A 17,748-nucleotide genomic window follows, 5' to 3' on the forward strand; every position below is an offset into this window, starting at 1 on the left:
GGAGTCTGTGGAGGTGCAGTCGTTGGTGTGGAGAGAGTAAAGGAGAGGGGAGGGTACGCAGCCTTGCGGAGCTCCTATGCTGAGGGTCTGCGGGTCCGAGATGTGCTTTCCCAGTCTCACATGCTGCTTCCTGTCCGTCAGGAAGTTGATGATCCACTGACAGAGGGGTTCAGGCACAGTCAGCTGGGAGAGTTTGGAATGTAGTAGCTCTGGCTACTATAATGGTGTTGAATGCAGAGCTAAAATCCACAAACAGAATCCTGGCATAGGTCCCCTTGTGGTCTAGGTGCTGGAGGATGAAGTGCAGGCCTAGGTTGACTGCATCATCCACTGATCTATTTGCCCGGTATACAAACTGCAGGGGGTCCAGCAGGGGGTTTGTGATATTTTTCAGTTCGGCCAGCACATGTCTTTCGGTGTTGATCAATTGAAGACATCCTTTCGGCAGTTCTATTCTCACCAGGACCAGGGCAGCATGGTGGCGCAGAGGTAGAGCTGCTGCCTTACAGCGCTTACAGTGCCAGAGACTCGGGTGCTTATCTGTACGGAGCTTGTTCATTCTCCCCGTGACCTGCGTGGGTTTTCTCCAAGGTCTTCAGTTTCCTCCCACACTCCATAGACGTGCAGGTTTGTAGGTTAATTGGCTTGGCATCAATGTAAAACAATTGTCCCTAGTGTGTGTAGGATAGTGTGAATGTGTGGGGATCGCTGGTCAGCCGGTGCAGACTCAGTGGGCCGAAGGGCCTGTTTCCGCGCTGTATCGGCTAAAATAAACTAAACTAAACTGTATCGTTGTTAACATTCCCAAGTGCCTCAGGCACTGCCAATGCGCAACCAAATGCCTCTTCTTCCTACAAGTACTACGAATTACCTTGGTAGAGTCCCATTCTCACCTTCCCCACAGCCAACAATGGACCATTGCGGGCTCCACCTTTCCTTGATCAGCGTTGCTGGCTTTGATTTGTCTTCTTGCATTTATTTCATTAACTTGATCTGTATACCTCTTCATATCTCTCTGTTCCCTCTCCCCCGATTCTCCATCTGAAGAAGGGTCCTGACCCGAAAGGTCACCTATTCCTTTTTTCCAGAGATGCTGCCCGACCAGCGCTGAGTTACTCCAACTTCTTGTGTCCATCTCCAGTTACTGAGACTGCTGTAGTTTGCGGCTTCACCACTAATTCAAGATAAAGTCTCAATCTGCACATTAAAAAGCTCTGTATAAGAAAATATCTTATTTCATTTTTCTTCCACAATACATGCATTAATAATTGCATTATTTAACCCTTAAAGTGCTAGCTGCGACCCCAGAAAACATTTTGGATATTGAGTTTGATTTGATTGCAATAAATCTGTGGAACTGGTGGTCATTCTATTGGTTTGTAAGTGCATTCTCTGATTTCATAAGCAAGTCACATTACAGAGGTGCATTAGTTTTCAAGAAATTTAAAAGAGACTTGGACAGGTCAGTGGTTAGGAAAGGTTTAGAGCAAGGGGTTCCTAACCTTTTTCGTCCCGTTTACCCCTTTGCAACCTATCGAAAGTAAATTTACCCCCACCCTGTTTTGTTCAGTAATTTGAGATAAAACACTTCTACCTGAGTCCAGAACCAGGGGCCACAGTTTAAGAATAAGGGGTAGGCCATATAGAACGGAGATGAGGGAAAACTTTTTCACTCAGAGAGTTGTGAATCTGTGGAATTCACTGCCTCAGAAGGCAGCGGAGGCCAATTCTCTGAATGCATTCAAGAGAGAGCTAGATAGAGCTCTTAAGGATAGCGGAGTCAGGGGGTATGGGGAGAAAGCAGGAACGGGGTACTGATTGAGAATGATCAGCCATGATCACATTGAATGGCGGTGCTGGCTCGAAGGGCCGAATGTCCTCCTCCTGCACCTATTGTCTATTTTCTATTGTCCTGCGTGGGTTTTCCCCGGGTGTTCCAGTTTCCTCCCACACTCCGAAGACGTACAGGTTTGGAGGATAATTGGCTTCGGTAAAGACTGTAAGTTGTCTCCAGTGTGTGGGATAGTTCTAGTGTACACAGATCGCTGGTCGGCACGGAGTCAGTGGGCCGAAGGGCCTGATTCCATGCTGTATCTCTAAACAAATCTAAAACTAAATTAAATCATAAAAGCAACACTGAAAAGCTCAAATTTCAGGTAGTGCCACATAATGGCATCATAGTTACTCGACAGATAAACAGACAGCCTGGACTGATAATCACTGAGACATGAGTTAAAATCCCAGCAGTGTTTCTGGAGAATTTAAATTCAACTAATTAAATAAATCTTGACTAAAAAGCTAATATCATTAATGGTGACTGTAAAACTACCAGATTGTCGTAAAAAACCATGTTGTTCACAAAAATGTCCATCGGGGAAGGATATCTGGCAGTCAGATCTTTGTATCCAACACAACCTGTTCCAAGGGCAGTTAAGTGCAGGAAAGAACTGCAAATGCTGGTTTAAACCGAAGATAGACACAAAAAGCTGGAGTAACTCAGTGGGACAGGCAGCATTAAGGTTGCCAACTTTCTCACTCCCAAATAAGGGACAAAAGGTGACGTCACCGCACGCGCCCCACGTGACTTCACCCAGCCAGCGGCCACGTGCTCCCGCTCCAGTAATGGAGGCCGCCCGGGCCAGGAGGTGGGTTCTAACGCAACCTCCGTTAGGCGAACACGCTCGGCCCCACTCCCTGAACACACTCCGTTAGCCTACACTCTCCCGGCCTACAGCGGCCCACGGGCCTACAGTGTCCGGGCCTACAGCGCTCCCCGGGCCTAATACGGGACAAGGGCGGTCCATTACGGGACAAACCAGTTTAGCCCAAAATACAGGATGTCCCGGCTAATATGGGACAGTTGGCAACCCTTGGCAGCATCTCTGTAGGGAAGGAATGGATGACCTTTCGGGTCGAGACCCTTCTTCAAACTAGAGGACAGGTATTAAATATTTACCCTGCCAGCCAAGTTCACGTCCAGGAGATAATAAGAAAAATAAAATAATTAAAGGCAAGATGAAGGCTAGGAACTTTGTGAATGGAGGTGGGACTGAAAACATATGTCATCCACAAAGCCATTGGCACGGTGGCGTAGCGATAGAGTTGCTGCCTTACAGTGCCCGAGACCAGGGTGTGATTTCCGACTACGGGTGCTGTCTGTATGGAGTTTGTACGTTCTCCCCGTGACCACCTGGTTTTTCTCCGAGATCTTCGCTTTCCTTCCACACTCCAAAGACGTGCAGGTTTGTAGGTTAATTGGCTCGGTATAAATGTAAAATTGTCCCTGGTGTGTGTAGGGCAGTGTTTTTTTTGTGTTTTTTTATAGAGATACAGCGCGGAAACAGGCCCTTCGGCCCACCGAGTCCGCGCCGCCCAGCGATCCCCGCACACTAACACTATCCTACCCAGTCAGTTAACCTACATACCTGCACGTCTTTGGAGTGTGGGAGGAAACCGAAGATCTCGGATAAAACTTACGCAGGTCACGGGGAGAACGTACAAACTCCGTACAGACGGCGCCCATAGTCAGGATCGAACCTGAGTCTCCGGCGCTGCATTCGCTGTAAGGCAGCAACTCTACCGCTGTGCCACCGTATTGTGCGGGGATCGCTGGTCGGTGAGGCAAAGGGCCTGTTTTCTCACTGTGTCTGTAAACCAAACATAGAGTAGCCTGATTTGCTTACGCATCGCAGTTAAAGCCAAGTTACAAAGTATAGGATGCTATCAGCCCTTTACCACGAGGAACGATGGCACAGAATTGTCGCAAGACCCAAGGCATCTTTATGGACAAGAAGCTTGAACTATGCAAAAGATTTATAATCATAGAGACATACAGCATGGAAAATGGCTCTTCAGCCTAACTTGTCAACAGACAATAGACAATAGGTGCAGGAGGAGGCCATTCGGCCCTTCGAGCCAGCACCGCCATTCAATGTGATCATGGCTGATCATTCTCAATTAGTACCCCGTTCCTGCCTTCTCCCCATACCCCCTGACTCCACTATCCTCAAGAGCTCTATCTAGCTCTCTCTTGAATGCATTCAGAGAATTGGCCTCCACTGCCTTCTGAGGCAGAGAATTCCACAGATTTACAACTCTCTGACTGAAAAGGTTTTTCCTCATCTCAGTTCTAAAAGGCCTACCACTTATTCTTTCTTATACTGTGGCCCCTTGTTCTGGACTCCCCCAACATTGGGAACATGTTTCCTGCCTCTAACGTGTCCGACCCCTTAATATTCTTATACGTTTCGTATAATCTCACTTTAGACTTTTAAACTTTAGAGATACAGCGTGGAAAGAGGCCCTTCGTCCCACCGAGTCCACGTCGACCAGCGATCACCCCGAACACTATCACTATCCTACACACTAGGGACAATTTACAATTTTATTGAAGCCAATTAACCTACAAACATGTACGTCTGTGGAGTGTGGGAGGAAACAGGACGACTCGGAGAAAACCCACGCAGGTCACGGGGAGAACGTACAAACTCCGTACAGACAGCGCCCAAAGTCAGTAGACACAAAGTGGTCAGGCAGCATCTCTGGAGAGAAAGCATGGGTGACGTTTCGGGTCGAGACCCTCCTTCAGACTGATGTCAGGAGAGGGGAGCAGGACAAAGATAGGATGTAGTCAGAGACAGGAGGACTAGTAGGAGAACTGAGAAGGGGGAGGGGATAGAGAGGGGAAACCAGGGACTATCTGAAGTTAGAGAAGTCAGTGTTCATACCGCTGGGGTGGAAACTGCCCAAGCGAAATATGAGGTGCTGTTCCCCCAATTTGCGCTGCCCCTCACTCTGACAATGGTGGAGGCCCAGGACAGAAAGGTCAGATTGGAAATGGGAGGGGGAGTTGATCGAAACCGTGTCCCTGGCGCTGGGAGGCAGCAACTCTACTGCTGCGCCACTGTGCCACCATAAGCTCGTACCATCTCAGTTAGACTCATTTGCACATGTTTTCCCAATGTCCCTCTAAACCAAGGGTTCCCAACCTGGGGTAAATTTACCCCCAAGGGGGAAAATTTCGCCGACCCAGAGGGTAAATTTGTTGATTCTAGATTTGCAAATATTGACTGACTGTGTTTGGTTCTGGTATCTGTTCATCATTAGTTGTTCATAAATAAGTGAAACAACATTGTCATGTGCTGTTATTATTGTTATTTGAACTTAAAATAATGTTTAAAAAAAGTATTTTTAAATTTCCCCTTTGTCGGTTGATTTATTATAGACAATAGACAATAGACAATAGACAATAGATAATAGGTGCAGGAGTAGGCCATTCGGCCCCTCGAGCCAGCACCACCATTCAATGTGATCATGGCTGATCATTCTCAATCAGTAGACAATAGACAATAGACAATAGGTGCAGGAGGAGGCCATTCGGCCCTTCGAGCCAGCACCGCCATTCAATGTGATCATTGAACAGATGTGTAGGAAAATAACTGCGGATGCTGGTTAAAAAAAAATGTTTGTGATAGAGTGCATAAATCAGAATCATATGGCCTTTTCATTGTTTTCTTCCCACTGGTTGTCTGTACCTATACACTGTGGACAGCTCGACTGTAATCATGTATTGTCTTTCCGCTGGCTGGTATGCACGCAACAAAAGCCTTTCACTGCACCTCGGTAAGCGTGACAATAAACCAAATCTGAAACTAGTTCATCTCCTGTGGGGGGGAAAAAACTGCAGATGCTATGTTTAAATCGAAGGTAGACCCAAAATGCTGGAGTAACTCAGCGGGTTGGGCAGCATCTCAGGAGAGAAGGAATGGGTGACGTTTCGGGTCGAGACCCTTCTTAAGAACTCTGTACAGACAGCACCCGTAGTCAGGATCGAACCCGGGTCTCTGGCGCTGTAAGGCAGCAACTCTACCGCTGCGCCACCGTGCTGCCCAATTTTGGTATTGTCTTTTTTTTTCATTTTTCTTGTGCCTTTCAGAAAACCTTTTTTTGCTTACCTTAGGTGCACCTCATGTTGCCAATCACTACATCCATATGGAATGTTGATTCCATTGTCTCCCCACTCCCCCTGGTCTCGACCCGAAACGTCACCCGTTCCTTCTCTCCCGAGACGCTGCCTGACCCGCTGAGTTACTCCAGCATTTTGTGTCTACCTTCGATTTAAACATAGCATCTGCAGTTTTTTTCCCCCCCTCCCACGGGAGGTGAACTAGTTTCAGATTTGGTTTATTGTCACGTTTACCGAGGTGCAGTGAAAAGCTTTTGTTTCGTGCCAACCAGCCAGCGGAAAGACAATAGACGGTTACAGTCGAGCCGTCCACAGTGAGTAGGTACAGATAACCAGTGGGAAGAAAACAATGAAAAGGCCATACGATTCTGATTTGTGCACTCTATCACAAACATTTTTTTTAAATCAAACCTTTAGGCTACCAGTGTAACCGAAGATGATTTTTTTTCTTGATGTGTTTTCCATTCATCTCTGCTGTGTCTTTAATCTTAGTTTGGCCTTAAATATTGTGTCCGATTTAACAGCTCAATATTGCCTCGGAGGCAAGTTTAATTGTTTATTTAACTTCAGGACATCACTGACAGGACAGCAAGAAAGTAAACAGCGATGTAACTTTGAGGAAGCAATAAATTGGACCCACAGAATCCTCTGCATCATTTTTACGTTCTACAAGTCAAGTCAAGTTTATTTGTCACACACATATACAAGATATGCAGTGAAATGAAAGTGGCAATGCCTGCGGTTTGTGCTAAAACTACAAAACAGAATAGAATTTTTTATTTTTAACACAAAAAATAGATTAATACAGTAAATTAAATGAGTCCCTGGTGATATGAGAGTTAACAGTCCTGATGGCCTGTGGGAAGAAACTCCGTCTCATCCTCTCCGTTTTCACAGCGTGACAGCAGAGGCGTTTGCCTGACCGTAGCAGCTGGAACAGTCCGTTGCTGGGGTGGTAGGGGGTCCCCCATAATGTTGCTGGCTCTGGATCTGCACCTCCTGATGTATAGGTCCTGCAGGGGTGGCGAGTGTAGTTCTGATCATTTGTCCTCTTTCTCTGAGGAGAATGATTGAATGGTGCAGGATAAGAGATGTCCAGTTGCTTCATTGAGTCTCTGCTAGGTCTTTGGAAGAGTAAAGGGGGGACGGGGGACTGTGGTATAGTAGTAGAGCTGCCTCACAGCGCCACAGACCCAGGATCGATCCTGACTATGGGTGTTTGTCTGTACGGAGTTCACATGTTCTCCCCGTGACATGCATGGGGTTTCTCCGACATCTTCGGTTTCCTCCTACACTCCAAAGACAGAAACATAGAAAATAGGTGCAGGAGGAGACCATTTGGCCCTTCGTGCCAGCACCGCCATTCATTGTGATCACGGCTGATCATCCCCAATCAGTAACCTGTGCCAGCCTCCTCCCCATATCCCTTGATTCCACTAGCCCCTAGAGCTCTATCTAACTCTCTTTTAAATTCATCCAATGAATTGGCCTCCACTGCCTTCTGTGGCAGAGAATTCCACAAATTCACAACTCTCTGGGTGAATTTATTTTTTTCTCACCTCAGTTTTAAATGGCCTTCCCTTTATTCTTAGACTGTGTGGCCCCTGGCTCTGGACTTCCCCAACTAGGCGTACAGGTTTGTAGGTTAATTGGCGTGGTATAAATGTAAGTTGTTCCCAGTGTGTGTAGGATAGTGTTAGTGTGCGGGGATCACTGGTCAGCCTGGACTTGGTGGGCCGAAGGGCTTGTTTCCGCGGTGTATCTCCAAAAAAGGCAAAAGAGAGGGTGGTATTGCTGGGGCTTTATCGGGCACTGGTGAGACCACATTTGGAGTAATTGTGAGCAATTGTGGGCCCCATATCTGAGGAAGACAGCACTAGAGTGGGTCCAGAAGAGGTTTACAAGAGTGATCCCAGGAATGAGTGGGTTAACATTGGTTAACCTGGAGTATTGTGTACAGTTTTGGTCTCCTAATCTGAGGAAAGACATTCTAGCCTTAGAGGGAGTACAGAGAAGGTTCACCAGATTGATCCCTGGGATGGCAGGACTTTCATATGAAGAAAGACTGGATAGACTAGGCTTGTACTCGCTGGAATTTAGAAGACTGAGGGGGGATCTTATAGAAACATATAAAATTCTTAAGGGGTTGGAGAGGCTAGATGCGGGAAGATTGTTCCCGATGTTGGGGAAGTCCAGAACCAGGGGTCACAGCTTAAGGATAAGGTGGAAGTCTTTTAGGACCGAGATGAGAAAACATTTCTTCACACAGAGAGTGGTGAGTCTGTGGAATTCTCTGCCACAGAAGGTAGTTGAGGCCAGTTCATTGGCTATATTTAAGAGGGAGTTAGATGTGGCCCTTGTGGCTAAAGGGATCAGGGGGTATGGAGAGAAGGCAGGTACGGGTTACTGAGCTGGATGATCAGCCATGATCATATTGAATGGCGGTGCGTACAGGCTCGAAGGGCCGAATGGCCTACTCCTGCACCCATTTTCTATGTTTCTATGTTGAGCATTTGACGGCGCTGGGTCTCTACTCACTGGAGTTTAGAAGGATGAGGAGGGACCTCACTGAAACCTATCGCACAGTGAAAGGCCGTGATAGAGCGGATGTGGAGAGGATGTCCCCACTGGTGGGAAAGTCCAGCACCAGAGGCCACAGCCTCAAAGTAAAAAGACGTTCCTTTAGGAAGGAGATGAGGTGGAATTTCTTCAGTCAGAGGGTGGTGAATCTGTGGAATTCATTGCCACATAAGGCTGTGGAGGCCAAGTCAGTGGATATTTTTAAGGCAGAGATAGATAGATTTGTACAGATAGATAGATTAATACTTGATTAGTTCTGGTGTCAGAGATTACGGGGAGAAGGCAGGAGAATGGGGTTGAGAGGGTAAGATAGATCAGCCATGATTGAATGTTGGAGTAGACTCGATGGGCCAAATGGCCTAATTCTGCTCCAATCACATTAATTTGTGAACTAATCTAAGTATTCTATTTTGATCTTGCCCCAAAGCCCTATAAAATATCTTCTTCGAATATTTATCCAAATCTCTTTTGAAAGTGACTACTGAATATTCCTACACGAACATTCTAGATCACTAAAATCCCACTGTACAAACACAATTCTCCTCACCTTAAATAGAAGCTGGACACAAAATGCTGGAGTAACTCAGCGGGACAGGCAGCATCTCTGGAGAGAAGGAATGGGTACAATCCTGTACGTCTTTGGAGTGAGGGAGGAAACCAAAGACAGCAGAGAAAACCCACGCAGGTCAAGGGCAAATGTACAAACACCGTATAGAAAAGCATCCATAGTCAGGATCGAACCGGGGTCTCTGGTGCTGCAAGACAGCAGCTCTACCGCTGCGCCACCGTGATGCCCTGTGTCAGTTCTAACATAGTTCCTGCTACGCCATAACGTGGCATCATCCTGCAACGCAAAATGTACAGGCGTGTTAAAGGAAACATTTCCGCCAAAACTCGGTGAGATTGGAATGGAGTGGAGTGGAGTCCACCAAGCTGAAGGCCTACCGTGCAGTGGTACTCACCACTCTTCTCTATGCCAGTGAGACCTGGACTGTCTACAGCAGACATGCCAAACAGCTCAACCACTTCCACTTGAGCTGCCTACGCAGACTCCTTCACATCAGGTGGCAGGACAAAACGGGCCGGAATCCCCAGCGTCCACACCCTCCTACGGAAAGCCCAAGCCAGATGGGCAGGCCATGTCGTCAGAATGCCCGAGAGTCGACTGCCAAAACAGCTTCTGTGTCAGGGCAAGCGCTCAGTAGGAGGACAGAAGAAACGGTTTAAGGATTGCCTCAAAGTGTCCCTCAAGGACTTGGACATCAACCTCAGCACTTGGGAGTCTCTTGCTCTGGACCGTCCAACCTGGCGTAGCAAGCTCACCACAGGAGCCCGTGCAGCAGAGAACAGACGCACTGCAGAGGCCCAGAGGAAACGCACCGCGCGCAAGGCCCGGGCTACCTCCACTTCCACTGCAGCACCCATCCACTTGTGCCCTACGTGTGGGCGTGCCTTCCGGGCCCGGATCGGCCTCACCAGTCACTTCCGGACCCACAGTCACCAATCCTCCAACTGAAAGTGAAGTCATGGTCATCTTCGAACCCGAAGGACGAACAACAACATGCATTAAGAGTGAGAGAAATGAGAGCAACACAGAGAAAACTCTCTCCAGGAATACCCAGGTGGCACAGTGGCACAGTGGCACAGTGGTAGAGTTGCTGCCTTACAACACTTACAGTGCCAGAGACCCAGGTTCAATCCTTACTACGGGTGCTTGTCTGTACGGGGTTTGTACGTTCTCCCCATGACCACGTGGGTTTTCTCTGCGTTCTTCGGATTCCTCCCACCATCCAAAAATTTGCCCCTCAGTTGCCCATTGAATCTTTCCCTTCTCACCTTACACCTATGTCCTCCTGCTCTTGATTCCCCATCTCAGGGTAAAAGACTCTGTACATTCACACTATCTATCCCCCTCGTGATACACCTCTACAAGATGACTCCTCAGCCTTCTTACTCTCCAAGGAATAAAATCCTAGCCTGGCCAGCCTCTCCCTATAGCTCAGGCCCTCAAGTCCTGGCAACATCCTCATAAACCTTCTCTGCACTCTTTCCACCTTAATGACATCCTTCCTTTAGCAGGGTGACCAAAACTCAATACTCAGAAGACAATACTACAAATGGGGTCTCACCAACATCTTGGGCAACCGTAACAAAGGTTCTCAACTTCTAGTTCTGCCCTCCCAGGTTTGGCCCATATCTTTAATGGCGACATGGTGGCTTAGCGGTAGAGTTGCTGCCTTACAATGCCAGAGACCCGGGTTTGATCCTGACTACTGTCTGCACGGAGTTTGTACGTTCTCCCCGTGACCTGCGTGTGTTTTCTCCGGGATCACTGGTTTCCTCCCACACTCCAAAGACATAATTGGCTTGGTATAATTGTGAATTGCCTTTCAGTCAGAGAGTTGTAAATCTGCGGAATTCTCCGCCTCAGAAGGCAGTGGAGGCCAATTCTCTGGATGCATTCAAGAGAGAGCTAGGTAGAGTTCTTAATGATAGCGGAGTCAGAGGGTATGGGGAGAAAGCAGGAACGGGGTACTGATTGTGAATGATCAGCCGTGATCACATTAAATGGCGGTGCTGGTTCAAAATGCCGAATGGCCTACTCCTGCACCTATTGTCTATTGTTTATTGAAGGGCCTATTTTCTGTGTTGTATCTCTAAACCAAAACGGTGGCGCAGCGGTAGAGTTGCTGCCTTAAAGCAAATGCAGCGCCGGAGACTCAGGTTCGATCCTGACTACGGGGGCCGTCTGTACGGAGTTTGTACGTTCTCCCCGTGACCTGCGTGGGTTTTCTTCGAGATCTTCGGTTTCCTCCCACACTCCAAAGACGTACAGGTTAATTGACTGGGTAAATGTAAAAATTATCCCTAGTGTGTGTAGGATAGTGTTAATGTGCGGGGATCGCTGGGCGGCGCGGACTTGGTGGGACGATGGGCCTGTTTCCGCGCTGTATCTCTAAATCAAAATCTAAAAAAATCTAAAACTTAGCTTAAAAATTAACGTTCCAGATAAGGAAACTCGCGAAAGTGGAGAAAAAGAGGGGATTTAAAATATGCTTTGTTCCAATTTTTAGGGGGAACAGCCTCGAGGCAGAAGGGATTTCTTGGCTGCATCCGGTCCTTGCAGTTAAATGGAGTGACCCTCGACCTTGAGGAGCGGGCAAAAATGACCCCAGGGGTCAAGCCCGGCTGCCCCGGACACTGCAGTAGCTACGGCAACCTGTGCCACAATGGAGGGAGATGTGTCGAGAAGTACAATGGCTACTCCTGTGACTGCAGCCACTCTGCCTACAATGGGCCCTTCTGCAAGAAAGGTAAGATGCAGCGACTGTTTCTTGCACACGTTGAATGCCTTCATCTCTTAATCTCTACCACTGCTGCGGCTTTAGTGTGGCACAGTGGCGCAGCAGTAGGATTGCTGCCTTACAGCGCCTGAGACCAGGGTTCGATCCCCACCACGGGTGCTGTCTGTACTGAGCTTTCGCACGTTCTCTCTGTTGACCGCGTGGGTTTTCTCCGGGTGCCCCGGCTTCCTCTGTGCAGGTTTCGCAGCTTCAATGCCTTAAAATGAATGAATTCCAGAAGAATCTTTTTGAGACCGTGCCAAAGTGAAAATAAAAGTGTCGACACAAGGATCTGCAGACAATAGACAATAAGTGCAGGAGTAGGCCATTCGGTCCCTTCGAGCCAGCACCGCCCTTCAATGTGATCATGGCTGATCATTCACAATCAGTACCCTGTTCCTGCCTTCTCCCCATACCCCCTGACTCCGCTATCCTTAAGAGCTCTATCTAGCTCTCTCTTGAATGCATTCAGAGAATTGGCCTCCACTGCCTTCTGAGGCAGAGTATTTCACAGATTTACAACTCTCCGACTGAAAAAGTTTTTCCTCATCTCCGATCTAAATGGCCTACCCGTTATTCGTAAACTGTGGCCCCTGGTTCTGGACTACACCAACATTGGGAACATGTTTCCTGCCTCTAACGTGTCCAGCCCCTTAATAATCTTATACGTTTCGATAAGATCCCCTCTTATCCAGTGTATACATGCCTAGTCGCTCCAGTCTTTCAACATATGACAGTCCCGCCATTCCGGGAATTAACCTAGTAAACCTACGCTGCACGCGTAGTGCAGATTAGAAACATAGAAACATAGAAAATAGGTGCAGGAGTAGGCCATTCGGCCCTTCGAGCCTGCACCGCCATTCAATATGATCATGGCTGATCATCCAGCTCAGTAACCTGGGGGCCTTCTCTCCATACCCCCTGATCCCTTTAGCCACAAGGGCCATACATAACTCCCTCTTAAATTTAGCCAATGAACTGGCCTCAACTACCTTCTATGGCAGAGAATTCTACAGACTCACCACTGTCTGTGATTAGTTTAGTTTAGTTTAGATTAGTTTAGAGATACAGCTTGGAAACAAGGCCCTTCGGCCCACCGAGTCCACGCCGACCAATGATTGCCCAAACACTAGTTTTACCCTACACGCGAGGGACAATTTACAGATGCTAATTAACCTGCAAACGGAGTTTGTACATTCTCGCTGTGACCACACGGGTTTTCTCCGGGTGCTCTGGTTTCCTCCCACGCTCCAAAGACATACAGGTCTGTAGGTTAATTGGCTTTGGTAAAATTGTAAATGTCCCCAGTGTGTAGGGTAGCGCTAGTATACGGGGAGATCGCTGGACAACGCGGACACGGTAACCGTAGGGCCTATTTCCACGCCTTATCTCCAAAGTCAATAGACAATAGACAATAGGTGCAGAAGGAGGCCATTCGGCCCTTCGAGCCAGCACCGCCATTCAATGTGATCATGGCTGATCATTCTCAATCAGTACCCCGTTCCTGCCTTCTCCCCATACCCCCTGACTCCGCTATCCTTAAGAGCTCTATCTAGCTCTCTCTTGAATGCATTCAGAGAATTGGCCTCCACTGCCTTCTGAGGCAGAGAATTCCACAGATTCACAACTGAAAAAGTCTTTCCTCATCTCAGTTCTAAATGGCCTACCCCTTATTCTTAAACTGTGGCCCCTTGTTCTGGACTCCCCCAACATTGGGAACATGTTTCCTGCCTCTAACGTGTCCAACAAGTCCAAAGTCTACGCCTGCCAACACATGATGTAATGATATTGAATGGAGCAAATCAATGGCTGTTTGCAGAAGTGTTTTTTTTAATGGACGTGTTAATTTTTCACAAGGGCGCCGTTACCTTGTAAGCCAAATCAGATGGTTAATTGAACAAGGCAAATACTTCACTGAAAATAATTTGCCAGTAGATCATTGCTGCTTATTACTTGCACAGTTAAGTCACTTTAATCCGTTTCAAGGGCCCAAGTTAATGTTTGTGTGTTCCACACACAACTAGGAGCTCCCTCAAAAATCACTTTTAATTTGTGCTGGGGATGTTAATGTGATTGGAAAGACCAGCACTTTCTAATCCATCCCCGAGCGCCACTGAACTGAACGAGCAAAGTGTATTCAGAGGGGAATTAGCTTGGTCTCTGCGGGTTTCTGTTTCTGTCCTGGGCTTCCTCCACTGCCAGAGTGAAGCCAAACGCAAATTGGAGGATCAGCACCTTGGGCAGCTTCCAACCCAGTGGATTGAATATTGATTTCTCTAACTTCAAGTAACCTTTGCATCCCCTCTCTCTCTGTCCCTCCCCCACCCAAGTTGTCGTTCCTGCTTCAAAGCCGTCTTGTTGAGTCTCTTTGTCTGTAACTCGTTTTCACCCAGCCACAGCTGACAATGGCCTGTTTCCTTTATCGTCATTACTTTTTTCCATATCGTTCATTCATTTGTGCTACATCTTTCTACATCACCGTCTATATCTCTCGGTTCCCTTTCCCCTGACTCTCAGTCTGAAGAAGGGACTTAGCCCAAAATGTTACCCATTCCTTCTCTCCAGAGATGCTGTCTGCACCGCTAATAGCTCTCCGACTAGTTCCACTGTCCTCCTGATTAAATTGTACTGATTGTTTGCCTCGTTGTCATCTTCCCCTCAACTAACAATGAACCAATAGTCAATAGTCAATAGTCAATAGTCAATTTATTTGTCACATACACATAAATGTGCAGTGAAATGAATAATTACCCGCAGTTCAACAATAAGACCAATAAGAATAATCAATAAAAATGCAATAACACACACAATCATAACCAACACCAAACAAAAGTAACATCCATCACAGTGAGTCTCCTCCAGTCCCTCCTCACTGTGATGGAAGGCCAGAAGGTCTTTTTCTCTTCCCTGCCGTCTTCTCCCGCGGTCAGGCTGTTGGAGTTGCCACGTCGGGGCGGTAGGGGCTCCCGACATTGAAGCCCCCGCCGGGCGGAGAAAATCCCGCAGCCTATTCCAGGCCGCGCCGGACGGTGAAAGGTCCGTGGCGGGCCGACCCAAGCCCCACGATTCGGGGCAGGCGGAGACGCTGCCGCTGCCGCTGCCGGAGCTCCCGATGTCGGCCCCCACCCAGGGGCCTGCGGGCTTCCGACATCCAGGCGGCCCGCTCCGGAGCCTCCGGAGACGAGTCGCAGCTGCTCCCGCAGCATCCGAAGGCAGCCAGCGCCGCAGGTGGTGAGTCCGGGCCGCGGGCTCTGCGAACATGAGCCCCAGGTGGTCCCAGCCGGAGCCCGCCAGCTCCAGGTGCATGGCCGGTGGTAGGCCGCAACGGGAACGGAGACACGACACAGAAACAAAGGTCGGGTCTCCGCTCGGGAGAGACAATGTTACAGTTCTCTTCCCCCCCCCCCCCCACATAACACACAACCACAAACACTACATCATATTTAAACTACAATTAAGACAAAAACAACAAAAACCACTAAAGACAAACGGACTGCAGGCAAGCCGCAACCATTCTACATTTCGTTTTATCTGCATCCCCTTTGATCTCTCACTTTCACATCTCACCCTTCCATATCTCTATGTCTCCCTCACCCCTGACTCTCATTCTGAAAGAAGGGTCTCGACCCAAAACATCACCCATTCCTTCTATCCAGAGACGCTGCCTGTCCCGCTGAGTTACTCCAGCATTTTGTGCCTATCTGTGGTGTAAACCAGCATTTGCAGTTCCTGACTACAGAAAATAGACAATAGGCAATAGACAGTAGGTGCAGGATGAGGCCATTCGGCCCTTCGAGCCAGCATCGCCATTCAATGTGATCATGGCTGATCATTTTCAATCAAAATGACTTCGAAAAAACAGATATGTGGATAGGAAAGGTTTCAGGGATCTGGGCCATATACAAAAATATGGGACTAATGCAAAATGCAAAGTCAGCATAGACAATGTAGGCAAAAGGGCCTCTTCCCCTGCTTTGTGTAGCTCAGTAACTGGATGGACACAAAAGCTGCAAAGCTGCAGAACAAAAATGAGCTGTGAAGGGTTGCTTAACAGGATGCTGTAAATAGTAACAAATGCTATCTTAGATCATTCCCATGTCAGTCTCTCTGCTGCCTGATATCCGTGTCAGCGATTTGATGCTAACTTCATCTTGACATTGAATGCTTTATCAAAGGAGATATTCCTGCACTCCTTCTGGGAGGTTTTATATAATGACTCAGAAATGTTTGTCTAACAACATTTCTAAACCTTCTAGGGCAGAATTAAGACAGAGAATCCCAATTTCTGATAGTATTGTGAACACTGTTGTGGTTTATAACTGTAGACTATGGCGAGTCCGAAACTTGCTAGTTGTAGACGAAGTTTATTGCAGCCGCAATACACGAATACAGAATCAAAACAACAAGTTACAGGACAACCAATATAAACTTACTGTCTTCCTTGAAGACTTCGCCGAACTGGCTAAAACGGGCGCCAAACGCGCACCTGACATCGCTGGCCAATCAGCGATGTCGTTTCCTGGACCAATCCCCATGGTCGCGTTCCCACGTGACCTCGCTGGCCAATCCGAGGGTTCGACGACCTGGACCATTCTCTATGGTCGCTACATGACCCCCCCCCAGAACCCGAGGTGCGGAACCTAGCAGGGAGCCGGATTTCGCGACCATAACGAGTACGGAGAGGGACAGCCTGAACCACAGGAGCCGGAGGTTCCGGACTTGGTGGAACAGCCGGAACGGGAGGTTCTGGAGGAACTACCGGAACGGGGGGTCCTGGAGGAACTGCCGAAACGGGGGGTCCTAGGGGAACTGCCGAAACTGGGGGTCCCGGAGGAACTGTCGGAATGGGGGTTTGTGGACTGGGCGGAACTAACGGAGGTCGGCCTCTTCTAGGGGTTTGACCGACCAGGACTGGTTGATCCGGGTCCAAATGGGCAGGTTTGAGCCGGGACACCGAGACGAGTTCACTCTTGCCGCCCATGTCTAAGGTGAAAGTAGCCGTTCCCTTACGTAAAACCCGAAACGGCCCTTGATAGACCCTCTGCAACGGGGCGCGATGGGCATCTTTACGCAAAAAAACAAACTCACAGTCCTTCAGGGAAGACGGTTCATGTACCATGGGACACCCATGACGTGAAGTCGGCACTGGAGCCAGGGAGCCCACCCGTTCCCGGAGAGCTGCTAACGCTGCTGGGACTGTAGGGAGCAGTGCTGAAGTGTCCGGAAACAGATCTCCAGGTACTCGAAGGGTCGAGCCATATACCAGCTCTGCGGACGACGCACCGAGATCTGGCTTAGGAGCCGTCCGGATGCCCAAAAGAACCCAAGGGAGTTGGTCTACCCAGTCCGGGCCTTCAAGCCTTGCACAGAGGGACGCCTTAAGTTGGCGGTGGAACCTCTCTACGAGACCATTTGCCTGGGGGTGATATGCAGTTGTGGGTTGTAATTTGGACCCGTACAGTTCCGCCAGCGCGGCCCAGAGGGACGAAGTGAACTGTGGTCCTCTGTCAGTTGTAATAACTGCCGGGACCCCGAAACGAGCTACCCAATGAAGGGCCAAAGTCCTAGCACAAGACGCTGACGAGATGTCAAACAATGGGAAAGCCTCTGGCCACCGGGTGAACCGGTCCACCACCGTGAGGAGGTGGGTGTAGCCCCGGGAGGAAGGCAAAGGCCCGACCAAATCCACATGGATGTGGAAAAAACGAAAAGCCGGGACTTCGAAATCCTGTACGGGGGGCTGGACGTGGCGCTGGACCTTAGCGGTCTGACAGGGCACGCAGGAACGTGCCCACCCCGCTACCTGTTTCCGCAGGCCATGCCAGACAAACCTCGCTGCCACCAAGGCAGAGGTGGAGC

General features: G+C 48.7%; 1 pseudogene across 1 annotated transcript in view; it reads left to right on the forward strand.

The window, feature by feature from the left end:
- LOC144595735 (contactin-associated protein-like 5) overlaps positions 1–17,748 on the forward strand; it is an 852,226-nt pseudogene that overhangs the window by 661,953 nt on the left and 172,525 nt on the right. The window contains exon 18 of the transcript XR_013547532.1: positions 11,620–11,859. The product of XR_013547532.1 is annotated as a contactin-associated protein-like 5 (transcript). The remainder of the gene's footprint in view (positions 1–11,619; positions 11,860–17,748) is intronic.

This window comes from Rhinoraja longicauda, chromosome 8, assembly GCF_053455715.1.
Source record: "Rhinoraja longicauda isolate Sanriku21f chromosome 8, sRhiLon1.1, whole genome shotgun sequence".
Taxonomy (NCBI): domain Eukaryota; kingdom Metazoa; phylum Chordata; class Chondrichthyes; order Rajiformes; family Arhynchobatidae; genus Rhinoraja; species Rhinoraja longicauda.